Source organism: Nelumbo lutea, chromosome 1 (assembly GCF_056320005.1).
Source record: "Nelumbo lutea isolate HS-2025 chromosome 1, American lotus-T2T, whole genome shotgun sequence".
Classification (NCBI taxonomy): Eukaryota; Viridiplantae; Streptophyta; class Magnoliopsida; order Proteales; family Nelumbonaceae; genus Nelumbo; species Nelumbo lutea.
Window position 1 is genome coordinate 136,565,149 of NC_142684.1, and position 6,000 is coordinate 136,571,148.

Consider the following 6,000-nt stretch of genomic DNA (forward strand, 5'->3'; position numbering starts at 1 on the left):
GACATGCTAGTGTATCAATTGCTAGATTTGCACAGCGGTTATAATTTGTCTGTGGGTCTTATGATGCACGGTTTGGCGAGCTGTTCCTACAGTTGTAGCAACGGTGCCTGCGGTGGCATGGTGTAAGGAGCAATTAAGGCGAACTCGCCCCCATCTCAGCCGCCCACCTGAGTGTCACTTGTTGACTTATCAAACTATCCTACTGATTTGAACACTGTTGTCAGCACAACGTCCACGTGCCATAAATTGAGTGGGGTGACCAAAATGCCCCTCATCAGAATCAAAGAGCAATATTCGGCTTGAGGATTCAAATATCACCCTTTTCTTGATATCACAATTGATACTTTGTTCTTTTTACCATGATTTCACCAAAATTTATTGCTGTAGGCAGATCATTAGATTGATGCTTCCTTATTTAAAAGTTGGATAATATGTTGAAGAAAGAAGGGTATTAAAGTAATTCCAGAGGAGAGTGTCGTATTGATGCATGGGGGAGAATGGGAAAAGATCTCGGTGAACCAAAGGGGGGTGGGGTTGGTTTTCACGGGAAAGCAGTGCTATCCAACTCAGTCGACGTCCGCAACAATTTTCTCCACCTCATAATTCAAATGAACAGTTGACAGGTTGAAGATAACATGGTTGCTTTGTCTCTTTCTCCTCTTCTTTTGATTAATCCACTAATGCCCTTGATCATTTCTTTATGTATTAGAGTGACACTTTTCACTTTTCAGATTGAGGGTCATCTGTGGAGGGTCTTGGGTCGGACTCGGAGGATACTTAGATTTGGGCCCCCATAACTTTCTGCCTTTTTCATTTTTTTTTTCTCTGGATGATTGTATGAATTCAGATTCAGTACTCACAAGACCATATTTATATTGTACTTACAATCACTTGTAGTTATGTATTGGAATATCTTCCCATAAATTAAAATATACAAATACAAAAATATTCTCAATACACGGTTAAAGTCAACTATACAATTTCTTGTTAAAAAAAGTACAATCTATTTATATAGGGTTGTAATTAGGTTGGATTCGCATTAAAATCAGTTAATCTAAATCCTGTCCAATTATTGAAATTCCAAATCCTAATTTACCTCCGCTCTATTGTTATTAAAATAAAAAAATTAAAAAAATATATTTTTTAATTTATATATAATGTATATAAATATAAAACATTATATATAATATCTATCTATATATGCATTATTACATTACATATAATCACAGCTTGGATTTTATTGGATTGATTGTCAAATCGGGTATCAAATTTTTGGCAATATGTTGATAGCTCAAATTGCTTCCTAACCACATTAGGATTTTGTGACCTTTTTTTTCCTTAAATTTAAAAATAAAAATAAAACTCAACCATGGAGCTATCACCTACAACCAATTCAGTTAGCTACCTTTTTTTATTAGGAAATTGAATTTGATCACTCCCTTATAGAATATGAGTATCTTTTAAACACCAGCCAGTGCTTTGCAAAGGCCTCCAGTTGCTGTAAATGGGTTGGGATTAGAGGTGTTAATGACCAGATTTTGGTTGGATTTGTCAGAATCAAAATCAATTTGGATGGATTGGACAGACCATTAAGATATATTGAATTGGACCAGTCCAAATTTAATGGTCTAAAGTATTTATTGGATTGGATTGGATATGATCCATTTGTAATGGATTTATTTTGGACAGGATCAGATTGGACCTTTATCTGGTCCTTTGACATAAGATAAGAATATGGGTGTCAATTGACTAGCAGACTACGTATGGATTGGACCCAATTAAAAATTAAATCCAATTTGAACAGTTTGGACGGTCCAAACGTTGAATTGGACCAGTCCAGAAAGGTCTAAAGTATTCATCGGATTGGATTGGACTTGGTCCATCTATAATGGACTCATATTGGGCCAGATTGGATTGGACCAATATCTGATCCATTGACGACCCTAGTTGGGATAGGATCTTAAAAGATGGTGTTGTTGACTAGTGTTGATATATAAAGTAGATACCTAGCGTCTATTTGGCATCGATGCCGTTGCTCCAGAAAACATGACACATCAGCACCATGTCGGAAAAAACGGTGCTCCAAGAAACATCAATATATTTGGAACTGTTTTTCTAGAAAGAAATGGTGCTCTAAGCTAATGCCTTGGAAATTGAGAAAGCGTAGTTTGGAGCAACATCGAATTTGACGTTTTCTCAGATTGTAGCTCATTACTGCCAATAAGAACATAATGTGACAGTGACGTGGACTTCCTATAATGGGTACCAGTGCTGAAAACAGATATGGAGGATTGGTACCAAACAGAAAGTGTTGCTATTGCTCCTGTAAACGTCTACCTGGCAGCAAGTTTCCAAACGGAAAAAAAGACGCAATTCTCTTAGAAAATTATGTTTCCAACCCATACATCAGAAAACCTTATTGTATCTGTAGTATCAATGCCAAACATATACCTAATGCACATGCTTTATAGGATAGGAAACGACTCATTTGATTTTTAGTCCACGTATATATTAGTGTTCAGAAAATCGCTAGAGAGAAAAAAGCTGCTAACTAACAATGCATCTACTCCCATCATGTATCATACGTCTGATGACTGTTCACTTTGTATATAATGGCTTTAGGATCCGACTAAGCACAAAGCCATCCACTCCCGTCCGACTGTCCTATATCCAGTTTTACAAAAATGGTTGTTACTATTTTACTTGATTTACATATCAATTTATCACTTAGGGGCATTCTTCTTTCAGATTTTGAGAGAGGGGAAAGTTGGTCAATGGGATTTTGGTTCTCATTGATCAAGAATCCCATGTTTTTTTTTTCCAGATTTATGTGGGAATTAGGGAAAGTTTATTTTCCTGGGTATTGCTTATCCGAGTAATTGATACCCATCTTCTAGGTGGGTAAATTATTTTCTCACCTAGGGGAAAAGTTGCCAACACTTGAATGTGACAAAAATACAATTTTTAATTATAGATTTCTATGACTCAAATGACCATTACCTTGTTTACACGAGAAATAAAAGAACATGGATAAATACACTTACTCATGTAAATGTTTTTTAGAAAAAACTTACACAAGTAACCGCATTTACCCAAATAAATAATTACTGAAAAACAAACAAAGCCTTATTGTAATACATTTATGGTTTCACTGGAAGTTGTGTCCAAAAACTCTAATATTTTAGTGTGGTTCCAGCTGCCATTGAGTCCAACAAAGTATTTACTTTTATAGTACACAATTCACAATTTGAATGGGTTTTGTTTACACCAATTCAAACTGAATGGCAGCTGGAACCAATTGTTTACACAATTCACATTTGCACCTATGGTTCTTCTATAAAATTCAATTGTTTGCCATCCTAAATTGCCCACAAAATGTAATGCCTTTAGAGCTGTAATTGTTTGTCTCCCCTATGCTGAATGGTAGTTTTTGGGTTGGGCATTGAAACATTGCTTTATTCATTCTTACCCTCATTCGAATACATAGTCCTTGGATTTCGTTTGTTTGGACGAAAAAAAAAGAAGAAAATTTCTATTCTATTTTCTTCCTTGATTCCTTCAGGATGAAAGTTGTCTTATTTCTATTGAAAAATATAGTGGTTCATGAGTGACTGGATTGACAGAATTGATTGCTATATGGATGGATGTGAATCCAAATTTTATCTTGTTTATGGGTAATATATATACATTTTCTCATGTTAAAGACTTGAACCATATGTGCAGTTTTTTTCCAAAACAAATTGTTCAACACTCTGAATGCCTCTTTCTTTCATTCCAGGCTTAATAATAATCATGTTTAGCCGTCAATGGCAGTAGATCTAGGTTAAAAGAAGAAACTATAAAGGATGACACAAGAAAGATTGCTAATTATTTTAATAAAATTTAGTTTGTAAAAAGAAAATAAAAATGGTATATAACCTCTATATCATCATATAATAAAATTTAGATTTTAGACCGTAAAAGAAAATAACTACCCTATATTGTGAAATATTGGAAAAAGTTGCTACTTTTCTTATATGCTTCAGAAATTTAAGGTTCTAGTTTAGAAGTTCATCTTGGTTTTCATTACTTTGTCACAACAGTTCTGCTTATCCATCCAGGATGTACCCAGAGTCAAATTTAATCCATTATTTCACAAAATTGGTTCTCACATATATTGACATGAACAAAACTATATATAGTTGCAACGGGCTGTAAAGACGTGAGCTTGAAATTAAACTTTTCATAATAACCAATGAAGAAAAAAAGAATACAATGGCGCAACATAAATCTCAAAAAGATTTCATCACATTGCACCCATTCCTCCAATCTCAATGATAGTACCTAACGAGGTCTATCTGTGTACCTAACGCGTATGATCGATTATCCAATCTGGTTTGAGTATCTACTGAACTGATTTCTAAGTTGTAAAATAGAGCTTGGTTTGAAGAGCAAAACCTGGATTGACTGATTTGAAGAACTCGTTAATGACAACAGTGAAGAAATAGATCAATCCCGAATTAGAGCATGGGTGGATCTGCAAAAAATAAAAATCATATTGTAGTCAGTTAAAAGAAAAAAGAAAAAGGAAGAAGGAGACGAAGAGGAAGCAGGGAAGAAGAAGAAGATCCTGCATCAGAGAAGATCCCAGACCCCGGATCAAAGAATGTGAGGTTGATTTGGAAGAAGGAGGAGGGGAAGAACCGAAGAAGAATGGGTCGGTGGTGATCTTACCTCATCGGAGGGCAGTTCGACGACGAGGAGTATCCTGGATTGACTGATTTGGAAGGAGGAGGATTAGGGTCGAAAACGATGGGGGTATTTTTGTCAAAAAGATAATAGAGAAAAGCATAAACCCGAAGTGGGGTCGGGAATTGCCCATATGGGCCCCATTCCGTTTAACCAAACATCCATAATGGGAATCCTATTCCCTCGAATCAAATGGATCCTTACATTCTATTCACATACTAATAGACTGATGTATCCTACCTATCTCTAATCACACACTTTCATCCTTATCTTAAGAACTGTTTGATTCACGGTTAGGATTGAAATCGGAATCAGAATTAGAATTAAAATTGAAATCCCTTGAATTTAGATTTGGAATCATCTATTCCCAATGCTTGCTTGGTTCAGACGGGAATCGAAGTCGGATTCCCATCGTTGGTTGTTTAGTTAATTTGGAGTTGAAATCGGATTCAACTGTTTTTTTTTTCAATTTTTTAGTTTATCAATATTTTATGTGATCATTATTGTAATAATATTATATTAATATTTTATTACGACTTTGTGATTATTATGTTATTAGTAGTATTTATTAATCAATATCATAGTATTTATTATTGATTTATTAATACCCTGATAACCATTAAGAAAAAAACTATACGATAACAAAAAACCGAATGTATCAAGTGAATCTTCTGGAATTCAATTTTAAAACCATAAGCAATGTATGAAATAACTAACGACAGGGTGGATTTTAAAAATAGAAAAAGATGTGAAAAAATTAAAAGAATGAGGGAGCTCAAGTATGAAAGTTGAACAAAGCAGCCCTCAAATCATTACTCAATTGTGCAGATTATTTTAGAGTTATGAGAAATAAAAGTAAGCGTCTACTTTTTATTGAGGCATAACCATCAAGAGTAAATGTGCAAGAGAATTAGAAAGCCAATGACCGACCCTCCACAAATTTTCCAAACCCAAGCACGTACAATCCAGCCCCAAGTGCAAAAGCAACCAAATTATTTCTATGTTGCGACAATGTCGACAATGGTTCCGACAATGTCGACTGGTCTGCTGAATTTCCAAAGGATCTGTTGGAGGAGATTGTATTTAGATTGGTTCGTGTTTCCAATCATATTAACTTTGCATCTGTTTACACGTCCTGGCGATCTGTTGCAGTTGAGAATCGTTCGTGTATTCCCCGTCAAGTTCCACTTCTAATGCTTCCCGGTAAATTTTTATACGAAAATCCGCAATTTCTTTAGTCTGTATTCTGGCAAGACTTATGGTATTTATTTC